The following is a 23,699-nucleotide window of genomic DNA, read 5'->3' as shown; positions in this document are numbered from 1 at the left end:
GTGTTTCAGGATAGAGTTGATGTCAAGCTTAATGCACAGTAAGTGTGCCAATGAAGGACATATATGAGATACCTTACAGCCATTTGATAAGGCAGGTTGAGGTCATATTCAGAGTTTCCACCCTGCCTGCGGATTGAGTTCTAATCCCAAATATGGAGGCTTGCAGCAAGCTCAGTGAAGATTTCTAATAATTAGAGCTTATCATTCACTTTGAAGGAGATAGGATGTGATTCCACTCTGGGAAATATCACTCTGATGAGTGACATTGGCAACACCAAGACTACAGATGAGGTCAAGTTATTATACTACAGAGGCAGTCAAAAATGCCTTTAAGCAGAAAAAGACAGAGACATGAAAGAAAGAAAGAAAGAGAGAGAGAGAGAAAGAAAGAGAAGCAAAAGAAAGAAAGAAAGAAAGAAAAAAAAAGAAGAAAGAAAGAAAATACCTTTAAAAATTCGTAAAGAAAACAAACTCTAGATCCAGGAGTCTAGGTATTCACACAATTAAAATCTGAATTCTTCTGACTGATCTGTAAAAACTCTGACCTTGGCCCAGCAACCTCTCATACAAACCAAATCAGAAAATAAGGGCGACCCCTTGGGATGCCTGGCCTGGAGTAGAAACAGGAACTATTATGATTTACAGGCAGCATCGAGTATCAGGTGGGAAAAGGAAAAGGAGGGTTTTCTAATGCCATATCACACCTGTTCACTCTCACAACATAACCAGTACTCTCAGAGCACCTGTTATCTTATCGGTGTTCATTTTACCACTGCTACGGAGCCAACACTCGGAGCCAACACTTCCCTTACCAGTCCAAGACCCCGGGAAGAGAGGTGAGTTGGGTAAAAAGCCTCAAATGATTTTTGTACTAAAAAAGATATTTTCTGCAGTTTTCTGGGACAATCATGTCTTAATAGAGAAGAATCTAGTTCTGCAATGATCTAAAGGGTATGGAGAAAGACACTTAAGTAATGCCTTCAAAATATTACAGAATGCATCAAATCACTCAGAATGAGGTAAAGGAACTTGCCCTGGAATGTATGGTTCAGCAGTTGTAATAAAAAATAAAGCAGAGATAGGAGCACCTGGGTGGCTTGGTGAAGCTGATTTCAGCTCATGTCATGACCTCAGCATCAAGAGAATGAGTCGTGCAGCGGGCTCCACGTTCAGCATGGAGTCGACTTGAGGTCTCTCTCTCTCCTTCTGCTTCTGCCCCTCTCCTGTTCACACATGCCCTCTCACACTCAATAAATAAATAAAATTATTAAAAAGCAGAGATATTCATTTTTGTCTTTGTTATACTTTTACTTTATTGTTTTTATTTTTTCAATATAGAAAACATATCAAGGTAAAAAAAAATAAACCTTCACTTGTGAGTTCAGTCCAATGAAGAAAGAACAGTGCTTCAAAGTGCACAAACTCTTCTTTCTCTGTAAAATCATAAACACCTGGTCAAGTAAGAAACTATTGCCTAGAAGGGTGATGCCCAAGGTCAAGCTGGAGAGTCCCTGTTGTTTAATATGGAGCAAAACTAGGAGCCCACTCACAACAGCAGCTCTCCACTGGCCTTATTCCTTCCTACTGACATGGAAATTGATTTCATCTAATACAACTGACAAGATGATATTAAGGGCATTGTATCTTCCAGAGACTTTTAAACATAATATAATCCCCATTTAAAGATAATTTCATCCCCATTTAAAGATAATCTCATCCCCATTTAAAGATACAATTTTGGTTTTTTCCTGCCTGGTGCAGTTGGCCACTTGGTACAGATCTAAGGCTGTTCTGCCCACAGTACAGTTAAAGACACTTAAGTAATGCCTTCAAAATACTACAGAATGCATCAAACTGCTCAGAATGAGGTAAAGGAACTTGTCCTGGAATGTATGGTTCAGCAGTTGTAATAAAAAATAAAGCTGAGATAGAAGCACCTGCATGGTGTCCGACTCTTGATTTCAGCTCAGGCCATGACCTCAGCATCAAGAGATTGAATCCCTCATTGGGCTCCAAGCTCAGCATGAGTCTGCTTGAAGTTCTCTCTCTCCCTCTGCCAGTGCCCCTCCCCCGCAGACACATGCTCTCTCACTCTTTTTTTTTTTTTTTAAGATTTTATTTATTTATTTGACAGAGAGAGATCAGAAGTAGGCAGAGAGGCAGGCAGAGAGAGAGAGAGAGAGGGAAGCAGGCTCCGTGCTGAGCAGAGAGCCTGATGCGGGACTCGATCCCAGGACCCTGAGATCATGACCTGAGCTGAAGGCAGCGGCCCAACCCACTGAGCCACCCAGGCACCCCTCTCTCACTCTTAATAAATAAATATTTTTTAAAAAAACAGATATTCATTTTTGTCCTTGTAATAGCTTCACTTTATCATTTTTATATTTATTCAATGTAGAAAACATATCAAGGTAAAAACAAACAAACAAACAAACAATTATTTCTGAGTTCAGTCCAATGAAGAAAGAACAGTGCTTCAAAGTGCACAGACTTGTCTTTGTCTGTAAAAACTTCAACACCCTGGCCAAGTAAAAAACCAGTGCCTAGAAGGGTGATGGCCAAAGCCAAGTTGGAGAGTCCCTGTTGTTTAATATGGAACAACACTAGGAGCCCACTCACGACAGCAGCTCTCCACTGGCCTCATCCCTTCCTACTGACATGGAAATTGATTTCATCTAATGCAACTGACAGGATGATATTAAGGGCATTGCATCTTCCAGAGACTTTTAAACATAATATAATCCCCATTTAAAGATAATCTCATCCCCATTTAAAGATACAATTTTGGTTTTTTTCCTGCCTGTTTCAGTTGGCTGCTTGGTCCAGCTCTCAGGCTGCTCTGCCCACGGATCTCTGCATTTCCCACCACACCTGTTCACCAGACACCAGCCGCTGAGTCACATTTTCCTTCCATAGGAATCGAGACTTCCCCACAGCATAGAGCAGGGAGGCCCTTATACCTCTCTCTGAGGACTTCATGGGGAGTGTCTTTAAGTTAGGCTCCTAGCACCTAAGGGATATTTCTAAGAAAACATCCCATTTTAATCCTAGCTTTATGTGAAGCTCTGGGATTGAGTCCTTGGAGACTGCGCACAGTCCTCCAGATTCTATTCCCCAGACCAAAAGTCTCAAGGAACATAAAAGCAAACTGAAGAATATGGAAGCAAAAGTTGAAAAGTAGGGATAAAGCACATGGTTTTTGTCATCTATACTTGACACATGTGAAAACAGACTGTCTCTCCGTGTGAATGTGGCTCTGTGGTCCAATTCAAGGGCTTACTGACCTACATAGAGAAGAAAATGGCTTATTTATTTATTTGTCCATTTTTTAGTTTATTTTTTAATAGAACTAGGTTTTTTTTTTGGAACTAGGTAATTTAAATTCAAATATTGGAACTAGTATAGAAGTCTTTTTTTTTTTTTCATTTTACTATTTCTTTTCACTAAGTTTTTTCCAACCTCCTCTCATAAAGCTGCTTTGAGTTTCCCCAAGTAGCACTAAGGACAGAGATCCATGATCATTTTTCCACACTATTTTCTAGGCATGAATTCCCTATCACAACACGATTTCACCTGCACAAATTTCAGAAGTCCTATTGATTAGTGTCAAAATTTCAATCCTGGGACCAGAGTGCTGGTTCAAGTTCTGGCTCTGCCACATTAGCTGCATGACTTTAGATGACTTATGTATCATTTCTGTGCCTCAGTTTCCTTAACTATAAAATGGGGATCAAAATAATGTCTTTCTCACTGGGTACATTTAATACAAATTTAATCTCTCTGAGGCATTTAGATTAGTGCCATATACATAGTATGTGGTCAATCATAACTTCTTTTTCTTTTTCTTCTTCTTCTTCTTCTTCTTCTTCTTCTTCTTCTAAATTTCAGCTCACAAGAACAGCTGCATAAATATTATTCAGGCAGAGCAAATTTAGGAATCACCAATCACTACCAACTCTGTAGCCATTTTTCTTCTGAAATTTCTAATAACATTAAATATTTTCTTTTCAGGAGCACCTGGGTGGCTCAGTCTGTTAAGCATCTGCCTTAGGCTGAGGTCCTGATCCCAGGGTCCTGGGATCAAGAAATCAGGTTCCCTGCTGAGCCTGAAGTCTTCTTCTCCCTCCCTCTCTGCCCCTCCCCCCAACTGGCTCAGGCTTTTTTTCTCTTTCTCAAATAAATAAATAAAATCTTTAAAAAATTTTTCTTTTCAAATGTTAGAATCAATCTTGCATATATCATGTAGATTTTATTAGAATGTGATCTTTTTGGATTAAAAAAATTATATCCCTTTATCACTCAACTGAAGTTTCTGGGAACTTCCTAAAATAGCACTTAGGCTTATGAAATAAAACACTGACTACAAAGCATGAGAAGTAATATCTTTCTTTCATTTGACCATGCCAATCTTCTCCATCATTCTCTACAAACATTCAAGCTATTTCCTGAAAATTTATAGCTTTTGTTTGCCTGTACATATACAATGAAATATTCTCTTGGATCCAATAAGGTCTTTACACATAATCAAAATCAATTTTAAGACATTTACTTTATGGTACATTTCTTCCTTCTTTGAATGTGAGGAAGGACACATCAAATCTTGAGAGATGCTAAGAGATATCGAGGATCCATAAAGGCAGCTAATTTTAGGATCAAGATGAGACACAGATTCTCAACAGCAAATTTTAAAACAAACTTGGTCCCCACTGACACAGTTTATTTCTTCAAATAACTGTTATATAAAATCAGACCAGAATCTTTACTGTTGTAAAAAAACAATAAATTCTTTTTAATGACAAAGACAGTTGGGATTATCTTTTCAGAAACTTAAAATGTAAACTATCTCAACAGATACAGATTTTTTTTTTTTTCTCGAAAGACCTCCTTCACAGTGGCCTCAATTCTGTTGCTCCAGTCTGAATTGGTTCTTTTTCATGTGCCCAGAGCTTCCATATAAATGCTTATCCTATTCTCCTGTTTGGAATCCCCCTTTTTTTTTTCATTTTCATATCCCCTTTTTCTGGAACACATTTTTATATTAAATTTCAAAGTCATAATGAAGAGGAGGTAGAATTTTAACATCTCTGTATGCCTGAAATATTTCTTTGCTCTCAACTATGATTGATATTGTTGGTTTAGTCATTACTGGTTAAACTGTGTCCCTCCCTGCCATAAATTTATGTGTTGAAGTGCTAATACCCAGTACCTTAGAATGTGACCTTATTTGGGAATAGGGTCATTATCCAATAATTTAAGCCAAAATTAGGTCATACTAGAGTAGGGCAGGCCCCTAATTCAATCTGACTGATACTCTTATTAAGACAAAAAAGCTTGGGCGCCTGGGTGGCTCAGTCCTTAAGTGTCTGTCTTCAGCTCAGGTCATGATCCCAGGGTTCTGGGATAGAGCCTCATATCAGACTCCCTGCTCAGCGGGAAGCTTACATCTCCCTGTCTCACTCCCCCTGCTTCTGTTTCTTCTCTTGGATATCTCTGTTAAGTAAATAAATAAAAGTCTTTAAAAAAAAAAAAAAAGACAAAAACGTTCTGTGAGAAAAAACCTGTACATCAGGAAGGTACCAAGTAATCTAGGCCTGAAGTCTGGAACAGACACTTTCTCACAGTTATGAGGAGGAAGCAGCACTGCAGACCCCTTCCTCTCGGACTTCCAGACTCTGGGACTGGGAGACAAGACATGTCTGTTAAGCCACCCAGCCTGTGGCATTTTCTTGCCACAACCCTAGTGAAATAATACAGTTATATTAGTTGAAGATGACATTATATGCATGATTGCATTTATCCTCTATCCTCATATGGAAATCAAGGATTCTGATACCACTGTAATTCTTATTTCTTACAGGTAACCTCTTTTGACTTTTCTTTCCTCTTTGAAATATATAGTATCATCTTTTTTTTTTAATTTTTTTATTTTTTATAAACATATATTTTTATCCCCAGGGGTACAGGTCTGTGAATCAGCACTCACCAAAGCACATACCCTCCCCAATGTCCATAACCCCACCCCCCTTCTCCAAGCCCCCCTCCCCCCCCCCAGCAACCCTCAGTTTGTTTTGTGAGATTAAGGGTCACTTATGGTTTGTCTCCCTCCCAATCCCATCTTGTTTCATTTATCTTCTCCTACCCACTTAAGCCCCCATGTTGCATCACAACTTCCTCATATCACGGAGATCATATGATAGTTGTCTTTTTCCGCTTGACTTATTTCACTAAGCATGATACCCTCTAGTTCCATCCACGTTGTCACAAATGGCAAGATTTCATTTCTTTTGATGGCTGTATAGTATTCCATTATGTGTATATATACCATATCTTCTTTTTCCATTCATCGGTTGATGGACATCTAGGTTCTTTCCACAGTTTGGCTATTGTGGACATTACTGCTATAAACATTCAGGTGCACATGCCCCTTCGGATCACTACTTTTATATCTTTAGGATAAATACCCAATAGTGCAATTGCTAGGTCATAAGGCAGTTTTATTTTCAACACTTTAAGGAAACTCCATGTTGTTTTCCAGAGTGGTTGCACAAGCTTGCATTCCCACCAAGAGTGTAGGAGGGTTCCCCTTTCTCTGCATCCTCACCAGCATCTGTCATTTCCTGATTTGTTAATTTTAGCCATTCTGACTGGTGTGAGGTGATATCTCATTGTGGTTTTGATTTCTATTTCCCTGATGCTGAGTGATGTGGAGCACTTTTTCATGTGTCTGTTGGCCATCTGGATGTCTTCTTTGCAGAAATGTCTGTTCATGTCCTCTGCCCATTTCTTGATTGGATTATTTGTTCTTTGGGTGTTGAGTTTGCTAAGTTCTTTATAGATTCTGGACACTAGTCCTTTATCTGATATGCCGTTTGCAAATATCTTCTCCCATTCTGTCAGTTGTCTTTTGATTTTGTTCACTGTTTCCTTTGCTGTGCAAAAGCTTTTGATCTTGATGAAATCCCAATAGTTCATTTTTGCGCTTGCTTCACTTGCCTTTGGTGATGTTCCTAGGAAGAAGTTGCTGTGGCTGAGGTCAAAGAGGTTGCTGCCTGTGTTCTCCTGAAGGATTTTGATGGATTCCTTTCTCCTATTGAGGTCCTTCATCCATTTTAATTCTATTTTTCTGTGTGGTGTAAGGAAATGGTCCAACTTCATTTTTCTGCATGTGGCTGTCCAATTTTCCCAACACCATTTATTGACTCATTCATTCTTTAGAAGGATGCTGTTTAGTCTCCATGTATTTGGGTTCTTTCCAAACTTACTTTTGTGGTTGAGTTCTAGCTTTAGAGCATTGTGGTCTGAAAATATGCAGGGAATGATCCCAATATTTTGATACCTGTTGAGTCCTGATTTAGGACCGAGAATGTGATCTATTCTGGAGAATGTTCCATGTGCACTAGAGAAGAATGTGTATTCTGTTGCTTTGGGATGAAATGTTCTGAATATATCTGTGATATCCATCTGGTCCAGTGTGTCCTATAAGACCTTTATTTCCTTGCTGATCTTTTGCTTGGATGATCTGTCCATTTTAGTGAGGAGAGTGTGAAACTCCCCTACTATTATTGTATCATTGTTGATGTTTTTCTTTGATTTTGTTATTAATTGGTTTATATAGTAGGCTGCTCCCACATTGGGGACATTGATATTCAAAATTGTTAGATCTTCTTGTTGGATAGACCCTTTGAGTATGATATAGTGTCCTTCCTCATCTCTTATTATAGTCTTTGGCTTAAAATCTAATTGACCTGATAAAAGGATTGCCACTCCTGCTTTCTTCTGATGTCCATTAGCATGGTAAATTCTTTTCCACCCCCTCACTTTAAATCTGGAAGTGTCTTCGGGTTTAAAATGAGTTTCTTGTAGGCAACATTTAGATGGGTTTTGTTTTTTTTATCCATTCTGATACCCTGTGTCTTTTGTTTGGGGCATTTAGCCCATTAACATTCAAGGTAACTATTGAGAGATATGAATTTAGTGCCATTGTATTGCCTGTAAGGTGACTGTTACTGTATATTGCCTCTGTTCCTTTCTGATCTACCACTTTTAGACCCTCTCTTTGCTTAGAGGACCCTTTTCAATATTTCCTGTAGAGCTGGTTTGGTGTTTGCAAATTCTTTCAGTTTTTGTTTGTCCTGGATGTTTTTAATCTCTCCTTCTATTTTCAATGATAGCCTAGCTGGATATAGTATTCTTGGCTGCATGTTTTTATTGTTTAGTGCTCTGAATATACCATGCCAGCTCTTTCTGGCCTGCCTGGTCTTTGTAGATAAGTCTGCTGCCAATCTAATATTTTTACCATTGTATGTTACAGTCTTCTTTTCCCCGGGCTGCTTTCAGGATTTTCTCTTTGTCACTGAGACTTGTAAATTTTACTATTAGGTGACGGGGTGTGGACCTATTCTTATTGATTTTGAGGGGGGTTCTCTGCATCTCCTGGATTTTGATGCTTGTTCGCTTTGTCATATTGGGGAAATTCTCTCCTATAATTCTCTCCAGTATACCTTCTGCTCCCCTCTCTCTTTCTTCTTCTTCTGGAATCCCAATTATTCTAATGTTGTTTAGTCTTATGGTTTCACTTATCTCTCAAATTCTCCCCTTGTGGTCCAGTAGCTGTTTGTCCCTCTTTTGCTCAGCTTCTTTATTCTCTGTCATTTGGTCTTCTATATGGGTAATTCTTTCTTCTGCCTCATTTATCCTAGCCGTGAGAGCCTCCATTTTTATTGCACCTCATTAATAGCTTTTTTTATTTCTACTTGGTTAGATTTTAGTTCTTTTATTTCTCCAGAAAGGGCTTTTATATCTCCCACGAGGGTTTCTCTAATATCTTCCATGCCTTTTTCGAGCCCGGCTAGAACCTTGAGAATCGTCATTCTGAACTCTAGATCTGACATATTATCAATTCCTGTATTGATTAGGTCCTTACCCTTCAGTACTGCCTCTTGTTCTTTTTTTTGTGATGAATTTTTTCCGCCTTGTCATTTTTTCCAGATAAGAGTACATGAAGGAGCAAGTAAAATACTAAAGGGTGGCAACAACCCCAGGGAAATATGCTTTAACCAAATAAGAAGAGATCTCAAATTGTGAGGGGAGAGAAAGGGGATAAAAAGAGGTTCAGAAAGAAAAAAAAAAAGAAAGTAAAGAAACAATAAAAAAAAAGAAAACGAATAAAGAAAACATATTATATATACATATATATATATATATATATATGTATATATATTAGATAAACTAGTTAAAAAACTTTAAAAAATGGGGCACCTGGTTGGTTCAGTGGGTTAAAGCCTCTGCCTTCAGCTCAGGTCATGATCCCAGGGTCCCAGGATCGAGCTGCACATTGGGTCTCTGCTCAGCAGGGAGCCTGCTTCCTTCTCTCTCTGTCTCTGCCTGCCTCTCTGTGTACTTGTCTGTCAAATAAGTAAATAAAATCTTAAAAAAAAAAAAAGTTAAAAAAGAAAAGGGTAAAAGTTAAAAAATATTAGCAGAAGAAGAGGAAAAAAAAATTGAAGAAGACAAAAAAAATTAACTGCAAGACTAAAGTATCATGGGGTGAAAGCCATGAGTTCCGTGCTTTGCTTTCTCTTCCTCTGGAATTCTGCTACTCTTTTTGATATTGAAACTATACTCTTAGTAGGTGAACTTGGTCTTGGCTGGATTTCTTGTTGATCTTCTGGGGGAGGGGCCTGTTGTAGTGATTCTCAGGTGTCTTTGCCCCAGGCCGAATTGCACCGCCCTTACCAGGGGCTGGGCTGAGTAATCTGCTCGGGTTTGCTTTCAGAAGTTTTTGTTCCCTGAGCACTTTCCCTAGAGTTCCAGAGGACGGGAATGAAAATGGTGGCCTCCTGGTCTCTGGCCCATAGGAGCCAAGAGCCTGGGGCCCCTCTCTTCAGTGTGCCCTCAGAGAACAGCGCCCAATAACTCCCATCTGCCTGACCTCCGGCTGCGCTCCGAGCTCACCGAGCCTGCGACTGGTTCAAGGTAACCCCGAGCTGTGAGCTCACTCTCACCTCTGTCTCTGTAGCCGGCTTCCCTGTTCTAATACCTGTAACCACTGCAACACTCAGACACCCCCTATCCTTCTGTGACCCTGCAGGACCTGAGGCCACACTGACCCCGAGTGGGCTTTACCCCGGTTTAGCCTCTGGAGCAATGTCCCTCAATGGAACAGACTTTTAAAAGTCCTGATTTTGTGCTCTGTTGTTCTGCCACTTGCTGGGAGCTGACCCTTCCCACAGCGGTCTATCTTCCTGTCGCTTTGGATTCATTTCTTTGCCTGTCCTACCTTTCAGAAAGTGGTTGATTTTCTGTTTCTAGAATTGCTGTTCTTCTTCTCTTCGATATGCCATTGGATTTGTAGGTGTTTGCAATCTTTAGATAAGCTATCTAGCTGATCTCCTGCTAGCTGAAAGTCTCAGCTTGCTACTTCTCCGCCATCTTGACTCCCTATTATTTTCTTAAGTTTCTAAAAATTCATCCTCATTTATAAAGTGAATTGGACCTTTTTAATGTATGGATCTGTGACAATAAAAGTTGGAAATTAGGGGTGCCTAAGTGGCTCAGTCCTTAAGCATCGGCCGTCGGCTTAGATCATGATCCCAGGATTCTGGGATCTAGCCCCACACCAGGCTTCCTGCTCTGCAGGCAGCCTTCTTCTCCCTCTTCCACCCACACTACAGTGTTCCTTCTCTTGCTGTGTCTCTCTCTTTCAAATAAATAAATAAGATATATTTTTAAAAATAAAAATTTTTAAAAAGTTGGAAATTATTTTTAACTTAAAATATCCTTTTTTTTTTCTTTCTCTCTATAACTCTGTGGACAAATTATTTTCTACATTGATCTTCTATGTATTTTCTTTATATATATTTTAGTCATGGTTTCCTTCTTTCTTAATATTATGAGATATTTTGTTAAGTTTTTTTTCCTATACTTCTACTGATTTTTATAAAAATATGTGTGGCCATTTAAGAAGCACCCCAGGATTTAAAAACCCTTCATCCTATCTGAGCTCTGATTCTGAATCAAATGGAGGGATTTTTTTTTTAAATGTCAAACAAATGAAGACAAAGAGGTTAAACTTTATCATTGACAAGCTGTCAGTTGACAATCTTGTTTAGATGTGTTTTACAGTGAAATTCCTGACGATTCCTGACACAGATCCATTGAATTAGGTAGGCCTACTGGCCCCATTGTGGTCTGAGAACAGGTCTTTATGGGACTAGAACATGCAGTCTACCCTATAAAATATAGCAGGAGACATAATGTATGCTCCTTCCAGGATGTTGGTTTCCAAAAGAAAAGAAACAAAATAAATTGCACTCATTGTTTTGTAATTATCTAAATACATATTTTATCTCTATTCCTGTGTTTCATAAAGTTACATGGAAAAGGCATTAACCCCTTCAAGACTTTTCTTCAGGCTTTGTTAGGAAAGACCAAATATGGCTTTTGGTCTTTGGTAACTGGTATGATAACTGGGTGAAATAATGGGGAAATTACTCAGGGTAACTAACACTCTTTCAAGTACACAGCCAAATATTCTGTTTATTACAAGGTTTCTCTGTAAGGGCCTGGTTAGCCAGAGGGAGCCATTTCTTTGTAAACTTGGATTGACCCTGCCCCTCCCAGAGGAACTTACTTGCAAACCCCGGATATAGGGGTGGGCCAGGCCAGATGGAGACATCCAATCAGTGGGGCGCACAGATATTTACTATGGTAAATTGAAATTCAATTGGTCACCCATATTGCCAACCTAGCATGACTGTGCAGTTTTCCCTGTGTATTGCAATCTCAATGACCACCTGTGTGTGGGCTGGGCTTAACCCCACTTCTATAAAAGTTAGTCTGTGGGGCTGGGAAGCGTAGTCGTTGGGAGCGTCGTGGTTGTCAGGAGTGTCATGGTCGTCGGGAAGGGTCGTCGTCAGTAGCAGAGTCATTGGGTAGGGTAGTCGTCAGGAGCAGCACCATGGGAAAGTGGAGTTGGGAGCGGTGGAGTTGGGACCGGTGTCGTCAGGTTCAGTGTCCTGGTCATCGTTGCCTCTTTGTAAGAGAGGGCCCCGCCCGGTCGGTTTGATTTTTGATGCTTGACATGAAATAAAGCTTTGCTTGACTTTCACTTTGTGTTGGTCTCGCTCCTTTGATCATGGACCCTAACACTGGGGGCTCATCCAGGGCCAAACAAGGAGAACTGAGATAGCATCGGAATTTCTGGGAAAGGCCTCCAGAGGTAAAATATTGGGATCTTGTCTGTGTGTCTGTTTGTGGAGTTCTAGGGTATGGCCCACCAGGGAGAAGCTGGACACAGCCATGCTCCCCAGGGCCGGAATGGATGCGAGGATGCCCCATCCCTCTGCTGATAGATTGATAGGGGGTTCAAGTCCCCCTGGGCAGTCAGGGGGCTATACAAGTCCCCCTAGGCAGTCAGAGGGTTTGAGTCCCCCTAAGTGGTCACTGGGGGTTCGAGTCCCCTTAGGCAGTCAGGGGATTTGAGTCCCCCTAGAAAATCCCCACCAGTGGCAGGACTGTGGGCCTGCAGTTGTCTTTGTCTTGTCCTTTTGTTGTCTGCTGTGTTTTTTGTTGTGTTTAAAGGAATGGGTCAGGCAGAGAGTGAGGGGACTCTTTTATCTCTTTGTTCCTCATAATAGATGTGTGGCTTCCCCTTCACTCATTTCATGTGTTAAGAGCTATAACTGGAACCAACTGGGGTTAGTCTAACTCAAGACAGAGACTTTAAGGAATATTCCCAAGCAGCTGCCAAAACTCTCTTTGTTTGGGGGAATTCTTTGCCTTCTCTGGCCCGACATGGATTGCCTAGCCCCTCCCCCCAGCTGGCGGGAAAGCATGGCGTCTGAAGTGGAATGGGCCCAGGTGGAACGTGAGGTTTGTTGGTGGAGGGATGGCTGGGCTGATGGTTAATTGTATGTCTCAGGGTTTTAATGGGTAATTGTTAAAGTAGCTTTCAGAGTCTTTGGTAACCTGAAACTTTGAAGTTTTGCTTGGATGACAAATGGGATAAAATGCTTGAGCACTGGTTGCTGGAATTAGGTTTGTGCTTTTGAAATCTGCTGGTAAAGATGTTTTGTGCTTAACTGAATTCTGTTGTAACAGTTCACAATTGGTTAAAATGTAAATGGTTTTCTCTTTGCCTGCACAGAATTGTAAATGAGATCTCTTTGACTCATAAGGATTTTCCATGATATGCTAAGTTACTCAGAAGTACTGCTAAATCAATGATAAACCTTGGGTCACATTTGGGTAAATGCTGTAACTACTCCAGAAGTTCTATACATTTCCCAAGGTTTTGGTGTTTTGATAAGGCCTATCACTTGATATTTAACCATGTCTATTCTGAGTTTTTGTCATTTGTAATTGTTTTAATTCTCTTGTAAGATGAATTCCACCTTAAAGGAAATTCATATGGGAGACTTTCAGAACAAATACAGGTCTTTGATATGTTAAAATCCTGGAACTGAAATGGGTAAGAATTTCCAGAAGTAAAAATGCACTCGGACTAAACCAAAATTAGTACAGTGACTCAAGGTAAGAATGAGTCTCCTCAGTAACCTTTCCTAGAAAGGCTTATTGGAGCCTTTAAAGTGTATAGCCTGATCGACCCTGAGGCACCTGAAAATCAGAGGGCAATGAATATTGCTTTTGCCAGTTAGTCAGCCCCAGATATAAGAAGGAAACTCCAGAAAATTGAAGGATTTGAAGGGAAGAATCTGACTGAGTTAGTGGGAATAGCAGAAAAGTTGTTTAACAACAGGAATGCATAGGAGGAAGGTTTTGGCATTACAGGAGACAGGTAGGGGATGGTAAATGGAAGGAAAAGCCTAAGCACAGAGAAGGCAGGTGGGAAGACTTAGATCCAGATCAGTGTGCTTACTGTAAGGAAAAAGGATATTGGGCCAGGGAGTGCCCCAAAAGGAAGACGGCAATGCTGGCCACCAGAAACTAAAGGGGCCATGGTTCAGAGCTCCTCCCCAAACCTCGGGTAAAAATTGAAGTGGAGGGGAAATCAATTGATATTTTGGTGGACACGGGAGCCCAATTTTCATCATTACTTAAACCTATGGGAAAACTATCTAGAGAGGAACTCTGGGTACAAGGGGCAAATGGCACAGAAAGATGCATTTTTCTGCATATCTTTAGCAGGAGGGTCTCAGCCCCTCTTTGCTTTTGAGTGGTCCAACCTACAGGAAGTATTCCAAGGCCGCTCACCTGGACAAGACTTCCCCAAGGGTTCAAGAATTCACCCACTATCTTCGACGAGGCCCTACACAAGAATTTGCATGAGTACAGAACCTCCAAGCCCTCCACAAGAATTTGCATGAGTACAGAGCCTGTACAGTATGACAGTACATACTGTCACAGACAGTATGTTGATGACTTGCTAATAGCCACTGAGGACTATGAGTCATGTTGTGGGGGACGAGAGCTCTTACAGACTCTGCAGGAAAAAGGGTATCGGGTGTCAGCAAAGAAAGCACAACTCTGTCAGAGCCAAACCACTTATCTAAGCTTTGATCTCCATGAGAGAGTGCATTCATGGTCTGAGTCCAGGAAACAGGTGATCACCTGATATCTCCACCTTACTACATCCCGACAAACTCCCAAGGGAGTTTCTTGGGACGGTGGGCTACTGTAGGCTGTGGATACCACAGTTTGTGGAGATTGCCCGACCTCTCTACAAACTGGCAAAAGAGGGGTTCACTATGATAGAATGGACAGCTGATGCCAAAGGAGCATTTCGGGAATTACAAACAGCCTTCCTGAGTGCCCCAGCATTGGTCATCCCAGAAGCCCTTCCACTTCTATGTGGATAAAAAAGCAAGGGTGGCCAAAGGAGTTTTGACTCAGACTCTGGGGCCTTGGCAAAGGCCAGTAGCCTATCTTAACAAAAAATTAGATCCAATAGCACCTCAGTTCCCTGCTTGCCTCAGCATAATTGCTGCCACGGCCCTCCTGGTCAAGGATGCAAGTAAATTGACTTTGAGTCAAAATCTCATCTTGAACACCATGCACGCTATTGAGAGCCTTCTCCAGACTCCACCAGACTGATGGATGATGAACACTCGAGTGACGGGGTATCAGGCCCTCCTCCTCAATGAACCAAGAGTGACCTTCAGCCCCAGCGGTGCTAAATCCAGCCACATTGCTGCCAGAGGAGCTAGCTGACCACCTACATGACTGCAGGGAGGTCCTAACCCAAGCAACAGGAGTAGGCCGGATCTCAGAGACATTCCCCTTCTGGTTGCAGAGATGACTCAGTTCACAGACGGGAGTAGCTACATGGTCAATGGAAAGAGGTATGTGTGGGCTGTGGTGGTTTCCCCTGAGCAGGAACTCTGGATGGCAGACCTGCCACAGAGAACCTTGGCGCAAAAAGCAGAGCTGGTTACACTCCTGGCTACACTCCCAGAAAAACTGGACTATTCAGAGGAAGATTTAAAGTGTTTATAAAAATGGGCTAAGTTAGACTATGAAGGGGACTGGGCTAAGACTAAAGCAGGAAAAATAATTCTTTCTCGAAGACTAGGTAAAAAGTTAGTAGACCAGATACATCAGGCTACTCATTTGGGGACACACAAACTCAAGGAGCTTATAAGCAAGCAGTTCCAGGTTTCTAAATTAGGGCGTATGGTTCAGGATGCAGTTGATATATGTGCTCAATGCCAGGCAGTTAATGTGGGAAGAACTCGAATGGGAAGAGGGAAAAAAGAAAGAGGTAAGAAACAAGGAATTTATTGGGAAATAGATTTTACAGAAATGAAACCCAGAAAATATGGGCACAAGTATATGTTAGTTTTTGTAGATACCTTTTCAGGCTGCATAGAGACTTTTTCCACCAAACATGAGACGGAGACGGAAACAAAGATGGAACCACATCCTTACCAACCTGGGGACTTGGTTTGGATACATTGCCATCAAGTGGGAAACTTGGAGCCTCGCTGGAAGGGACCATTTACTGTCATCCTGACCACCCCCATGGCAATAAAAGTAGAAGACATCAGGGCCTGGATTCACATAGGTCATGTCAAACGAGCTGAGGACGTTCACATAATGCAGAGCCATCATCAGAGCAAAGATAAAATTTCAAATTTACAAACAAGAAACTTAGAAATGAAAGAGATTTAGAGAATTCTCTAAAACCACCTATCTAGAAAGTTGCACCATTAAGAATCTGATGGAGAAAATTTTCCTCCAGACCAATGCCATGGGATTTCTAAAGACTCAGGCTTTGCCTAAACATGTAGAAAATTTGAAGATGAACCTACTTGGCCCTGACACTATAGATGATGGGATTAAGTACTGGTGGAAGAAGCAGGTAAATGACCACCACGAGAGTGTGGACTATGGGAGGCAGATGTTTCCTAAAGTGATGGACCATGCATACCCCTATTAGAGGTACAAAGAAGATAAGCACCACACATACATGGGAAAAACAAGTGTTGAGTGCCTTTAGTTGCTCTTCACGAGATGCAATGCTCAGCACAGCATGGAGAATTAGGACATAGGAGAGGAGGATGAGGACTGAGTGGGTGTCCAGTGTGATAATGACCACATACAACCCATGGATGTTGTTAACACTGGCATCAAGCAGGATAATTTCAGAATATCCTGATGCAGGCGAAAGGGGTGGCTAGGACATTAGTGTGGCAATAATGATAACGCCTTAATAATATGAGAGTGGGCATCATGACTCCTGAACTTTGTAACAAGTGGTCCAACCAGTCTTACCAATCACATCATTGGTGAGGATGCCTGAGTAGTGCAGTGGATGACATATAGCCATGAATTGGTCAAAGGCCATGGCCAGCAGCACTGAAGATTCCAGGAACGTGAAGGTGTGGATGAAGAAGAGCTGAGTGAATTAGGCTCCTACTTTGATTTCCTGGGCTTCCCACCATAACACGGTCAATATCGTGGGGAGTGTAGACATGGACATGCTCTGGTCAGATATTGCCAGGATGGACAGCAGATAAAAATGGGCTGGTGGAGTGAAGACTCATTCCAGATAACAGAGAGGATAGTGATGTTGCCTAGGAAGGCCCCCAGGTATGCAAGACAAAATGGAATTGGGAACCAAGCATGAACAGACTTCAGTCCATGGAAACCCTCTAAGAGAAAGGTGGGTTCCATAGTACCACTGTTATTCCAGACCACCATGGTGGCACTTCAGAAGCCCTTTGGGTGTGAGAGATGCTGAGAAAGTTATAGGCTATTCAGAATGGTGAGCAAATTCTACCATATTCATGTAAAATCAACCATTAGTGTTCAAATGATTTACAAAAATACAAGTAGGAAGAAAGACATCCCAGGTAGCTGAATCATCAGGTCAGGAACAGCTTATAAAATAGGCAGTCTGGTTGCAACTGTATACAGGAACCTGTGATCTTTGTAGGATGCTTCAGGTGTACATCACAGCCTTGAAAAATTTAATGTACATGCAAAATAGAGAAATAAATCCTCTAGCTAAATTATTTGCATTAATACAACAAAATTTAAGTGAAAATAAGGACACTCATTGATCTCCTTCAAATTAGCCTGTGGATCAATTCTTAATCTTATTTTCATTCTTCAGGGGTAGCCTTATATCCTTAATCTCATTGTTAACGATATATAACATTTTATTTATTTACCATTCTTCACTTCATTCTGTTTTTCAGTTTAAAAATAGTTGTTCATACATATGAACACATGTCTCAGTTAAATAAAATGATTTAATTGATTAGTTCTTTTATTTACATATCAAATGAATTCCAATTTCTAATTCTTTTATTTATTTTTCCAGGAATCTGAGTAGTCCTGCATACGTGGTTCCAAAGCACACAACAATAGACCTTCTTATGCACTTGTCTTTTATTTAATATTAATAATTGTATGATTAAGTTTTAAGTCAGAACTTTTGTCTCTCAACTTTAACTTTCTTAATATTTGGTAATGATATTTTGTTACCCTTTTCTGTTTATTATCCAACTGACTTAGACAAATATATACCAATCCCCAAATGGATTTTTTTATTGCTCTCAGATAAATTTGAATTGGTGTATACAAAATATAAATTACTTGATATTACAAGACTTTACCCAGTTGAAATAGATAATCAGAAAGGAAATGCTGCTTTATGTTCATTATTTTGACTTCTGTATTATTCACCAATGTATGTTTATTTGTCTATGTAGTTGTTGATCTCACTGTATAAATATTATTATATTCTTTTTTTCATTATATATAATGTGGTATCTCTATATTTTTACTAATTTTCGAGGCCACTATTTTCACAGCTACGATTATATGAATATCTTCATGTAAATCATTTTTTTCAAAAGATTTTATTTACTTATTTGACAGAGATCACAAGTAGGCAAAGAGCAGGCAGGCAGGCAGTGGGGGAAGATGGTTCCCTGCTAAGCAGAGAGCCTAGTGCAGGGCTCCATCCAGGAACCTGATATCATGAACTGAGTCAAAGGCAGAGACTTAACCCACTGAGCCACCCAGGTGCCTCCATGTAAATCAATTTTTTATATCTTAAGGTTTTCCTCAGCATGGATTTTCAAAAGGGGTATACTGAATCAAAAAATAAAACAATATATACTGAGATATAATATATACTGATATACATTGCCCAACACAAATTTAACAATAATACTTAAAGTTAAATATTCATTTCTTCAATAATATGACACTGGTCCTTCTGTTAAGTATATATACATATCTCATCTTATTTACTTATTGTAGCGAACATATAAAAACAGAGTAACTAAAACAACAGGGGTGTCTCATAATTTGTCCAAGGTTATACAACCAGTAAACAGAATAGCCAGAAATTCATGAGTATTTCTACCATCAGTTCATGTCTAAATGATGCAAGAAATTCTCTCTGGCTATTAATAAATATTATCTCTAAGCCCCTTTTCCCTCAAAAATAAAAAAAGCTATTCTCATTTGTTTACCAGTTAGATCATTCTTTCACATAAATGACTATTTATTTTCATTCTTCTGTGAATTGTCTTCTTAAACGTTTTATACATCAATTATATTTGTTAACTAAATAACACAAAATTAATGGTTTAATCAAAACAGTTAACCCATTTTAAGTTTTTTATAATTTTCTTACTCTGGCCATTATTCTTCAGAAATCAATTTTAGGCAGTAAATTAAACTACTCTTTTCTTTTGCTTATCTGTTCTTGCAAACATGGAAAAGCATTCTGTTTTCTAGCAATTAACAAGTATTCAGTAGCATCTTCTTTGATTTTTTTTTGGGGGGGTGATCTATAAACTTTTTCTTTTCATCTGTCAAGATGCTGTATGTGTGTGTATGTGTGCAAGGAAGAGTATAGTATAAAGAACAGTATTATTAGATGTTCATGATTACTAAATTCTATCCTTCGTTATCATTTCTCAAATTATCTCTTCTTCAAAAACCTGCAGAAAATACCAGGATCTTACCCTTCCCCTTCTCAACAATGCCTAAATCTCCAAACTCTTAAAAATCTGTCCCCGGTATTTGTCCAGACCAGGGTGAGAACTTCCTGCAGAGAGTTTGAGCTTTCTTTTAAGTTTCAGCTGCCTGCACTGATTTATGTGGATTTCTTTCCTAGTAGAGAAAACTGAATATTTAATGCAGAGTTTGGAACCTGAGGGTTCAAATTTAACTTCCTTATTTTCTAAGGTGTGCCTTGTTCCACATAACAGCTGAAAGGTTCAGAAGGAACATGGAACCAGGGCCTCCAGGAAAAAGTATAAATACATTTCTCAAGTTCCCAAGTCCAGCAGTTCCTGATCCATAGGTTCTCATCCTGCCCCCTAGGGGACTGACATGTTGTTGACTCCTCTGGATGTTCTCACAAGTCTAATCTGAAATCTCCTCCTGGGACCTTGTATCACAAAGACTGCTTCTCATTAACTTCCCATGGTCTATCCTAACCAAATACAAACACCCCCCCACCACCCTCATCCAGAGAGTTTTCTGTCATAATTTCCAAACAATTCTTTACTTCTTAGGGTCTGATGATATCAACTTTCAACATTCTTTTCTCCTTCTTCACGAGTAAAATCTTGTCCTGTCTACCTTGCCCTACTACTTAATCTATGCACCTCTCTCATACATCCCAGATTATAAGTTTAACCTGTGTCTACAGAGAAAGAACAGTTATTTCTACTCACTATGAGGAGTCTCTTTATGACATTTTGGGCTACTTTTTGAACTCATGTTTCACTCACTCCTGGTGGAGATGGAGAATGAAAGATGGACATAAGTTCCATTAATTAGTTAGTCTGTCTTCTTCCATGCTAGATTCTAGGAATACCTACCAATGTTCTAGGAATAGCTACTACCTACCTCAGGTAGGAATACCTACCAGAAGTCCCTACTTCTAGAAGCATGCTTTCTCACTACTCTTGGGCCATGTCCATCAGTCCCCATCATGTTCTCTTTCTCAAGCTCCCTGTCCTTGACTCTCTGACTCTGTTTCTGTGACTCTTCTAAGTGACTGAGTCTCTTTATATCTCCTTGTCTCTGTAGTGTGTCTCTCAACTGATTTCTGGTTCCATCTCTCACTGATACTCACTTTCTCAATCCTGGGGTTTCTGTGCAATGTAGTAAGCAATGATCTATCAGCCATGACCTGAAACAGAACATTACCATATTTTTTAGTAAGAATATTGAAGGATCCCCTTTAAATTCGTCTCTCCATCTGTATTTCCAGTCTGGTGATTCTCAAGACGTTGGAGGAGTAAGCAGAGCTGAGCTAATGTTTTTAATATTGTTGCAAAGTAAAATGTGCTCCAGATTCCCTCCTCATGATCAAAAACACCCCTTCCTTCCTTTTTTTTGGTCTTCTGAAGCTTACAAAGAACTTGTTGTATTCTAGGTACTGCTTTGTCACCTTACAAATATTTATTTGTCAACCATACGAGGAAATTATTATTCTCATGTAACATATAAGGAAATTGAGGCATGCAGCAATAAATCATTTTGCCCGAAGTCATAGAAAGGATATAGTGAAGTAGCATTTCAGGACTTGCTAATAGGGCTCCAGACTCTGTGCTCTTCATCACTATGGTATGCTGTCTCTCCAATCTGGATAGACAAGGGGAGTCAGGTATGCCTTGCTAGCAGACAAGAATAAAGGAAGAGTTAAGGTCAGTGTTCTGTTAAGTATAAGTTTTTACAAAAGCGAGTTCTCTCCTAGGGAGAGGTCTTTCTGACCTTTTCTATCTCCCTTTCTGCTTATTTTCATCCTCTTTTTCTGTACCCATATCTCCTATGAATAAAACTCCTTTGTATATGTCTATGTATTTACTCCTCTGATTCCCTGACACATATTTCAGTCTTTGTCCTTTTTTCTCTCCTGCCGGGCCTTCACTATATTTTCACTTTTTTACCCATTTCCTTTTACTTCTGTCTGCTTCCATCTCTTTGAAGTCTTTTCCTCTTTCTCCCAGATTTCAGTGTTTTGGATATATCCATTGTTTTCCCATGATGTTCTCTCATTGCTTTGTCCCTTAATCATGACTTTTTCTTTCTTCTGTTTTAGTGTCTTTCTCATTGTTGTTCTGCTTCTATATATTTCTCTACCTCCCTTGAGGGTTTCTGTACTCACGAAAGATGCTACCTCTGAGTTTTCTTGCTCAACATCACCCATCATCAGGGAAATACAAATCAAAACCACAATGAGATGTTACCTCACACCAGTCAGGATGGCTAAAATCGACAATACAGGAAACAACAGATGTTGGTAAGGATGCATAGAAAGGAGAATCTTCATGTTGATGGAACTGCAAACTGGTGCAGCCACTTGGGAAAACAATATGGAGGTTCCTCAAAATTTAAAAATGGAACTACCCTATAATCCAGCAATTGTACTACTAGGCATTTATTCAAATGATACAAAAGTAGTAATTCCAAGGGGTATATGCACCCCAGTGTTTATAGTAGCATAATTTACAATAGCCAAATTATGGAAACTGCCCAACTTTCCATCAATAGGTGAATGGGTAAAGAAGTACATATATATATATATATATATATATATATATACACACATACATACGTGTGTGTGTATACATATATATATATCAAATATATATGCATATACATACATATATATCACATATATATGATATATCAGAGATATATATGCATATCATATATATATATATATCAGATATAAAAAAGAATGAAGTCTTGCCATTCTCAGTGACATGGGTAGAAGTAAAGAGTATTATGCTAAGTGAAATAAGTCAGAGAAACACAGATACCATATGATTCCACTCATATGTGGAATTTGAGAAATAAAAAAAATGAGGCCACAATTGGGAATTTTAATGTCATAGAATTGTGGAATACCTTTTCTGATACCTTTTTTTGATATGGTAAGGGCATAATAGTATTAGATTAAGAGGAAGTTTGCTTTCTACAAAACAAATCACTGAATTCTTTTAGGAAAGTAATGTCCATTTTTTTTTCATGTTCTGAACAAACAAGAGAGAAAATAGGGGGTTAATCACCTATGATAGTAATCTTAATGTGTTCTTAATGTATTCCTGACCAGAGAGGGAAGTTAATTGCCAACCTTCTCTCTCTTCATGGCTAGCCAAACTCTTTATGTTCTGGCCATTGTATTTTTAATTTTCAGAATATAATGTTGTTTTATATCTCTTGCCTTTGCAAATGCTACCAGTGCTCTATAGTATATATTTTTTTAAATGTCTGTCTTTGCTTATATCCTAAGAGAGTCAGCATTTAAAAAAAAAACTCTAGAAGTCTCCCCTGCCTTCCACTGCAAAATGACAGATGGTTTGGTCTATAACCTCTTCAGGAATCTTGCAAGGTTATCCTACTAATTATGGTTCATTTGTTTGGCATCTCTTTCCCCAACCTCACTGCATTCTTTGAGAGCAGAAGATATTTTATATTTATCTCCTGGTCACTCGATCCTGTGATACATTTGGTTCTTGTTCAATATTTGTTGGACAATCTATCTTTGTCACAAAGAGGCTAAAGAAATGTAAGACAGGAACAAAACAAGTAAGAATAATCACGGACACAAATTCTGTGCTCCAAACATTGGCTTGCGACTAGGCTTGTATTCTTCTTCTTTTTTTTTTTTTTTTAATATTTTATTTATTTATTTGACAGAGAGTGAGAGAGAGGTCACAAGTAGGCAGAGAGGGGGTGGAGAAAGGCAGGTTCCCTGCTGAGCAGAGAGCCTGATGTGGGGCTCAATCCCAGGACCCTGGGATCATGACCTAAGCCGAAGGAAGAGGCTTTAACCCACTGTGCCACCCAGATGCCCTTAGGCTTGTATTCTTGAAGAAATAATCAATCTCAAGGCAGTCAATGTTAGTTTACAACTAGAAAGCATGAGGAACATATTTAGAGATGTATTTGTTACCATAACTAGTGTTTGACTATTGTTTTCTTCTGACAACAAAAAGGCAATTATATTGAAGAAAAGTATTCACTCTATAAACAAACCATCTATATTCCAAATTGTTAAAGGATAAATATAAAATTAAACTGTTTTGCATTCACAATAATACACAGTCATTAGAGAATTTATATTCTTCCACCAAGAGGCATCTAGCAATGTCGCCTTACACTGCTTTGTTCTTTTTTCTTGTCTTCACTTTCCCTCATCCCTGTTGCAAGAGGCTTACAGATAGAGGCTTTCTGTATATAATAGGTGCCGAGGT

The 23,699-nt window shown here is 39.5% G+C and overlaps 1 pseudogene; it reads right to left on the bottom strand.

Annotated features, from left to right (window-relative positions):
- Nucleotides 1–16,267: 16,267 nt before the first annotated feature.
- LOC131834539 (olfactory receptor 51L1-like) lies at nucleotides 16,268–17,163 on the bottom strand (annotated as a pseudogene).
- Nucleotides 17,164–23,699: the final 6,536 nt, after the last annotated feature.

The sequence above is a fragment of the Mustela lutreola genome, chromosome 1 (assembly GCF_030435805.1).
Source record: "Mustela lutreola isolate mMusLut2 chromosome 1, mMusLut2.pri, whole genome shotgun sequence".
NCBI lineage: Eukaryota > Metazoa > Chordata > Mammalia > Carnivora > Mustelidae > Mustela > Mustela lutreola.
This window is presented reverse-complemented; position numbering and strand designations above follow the sequence as displayed.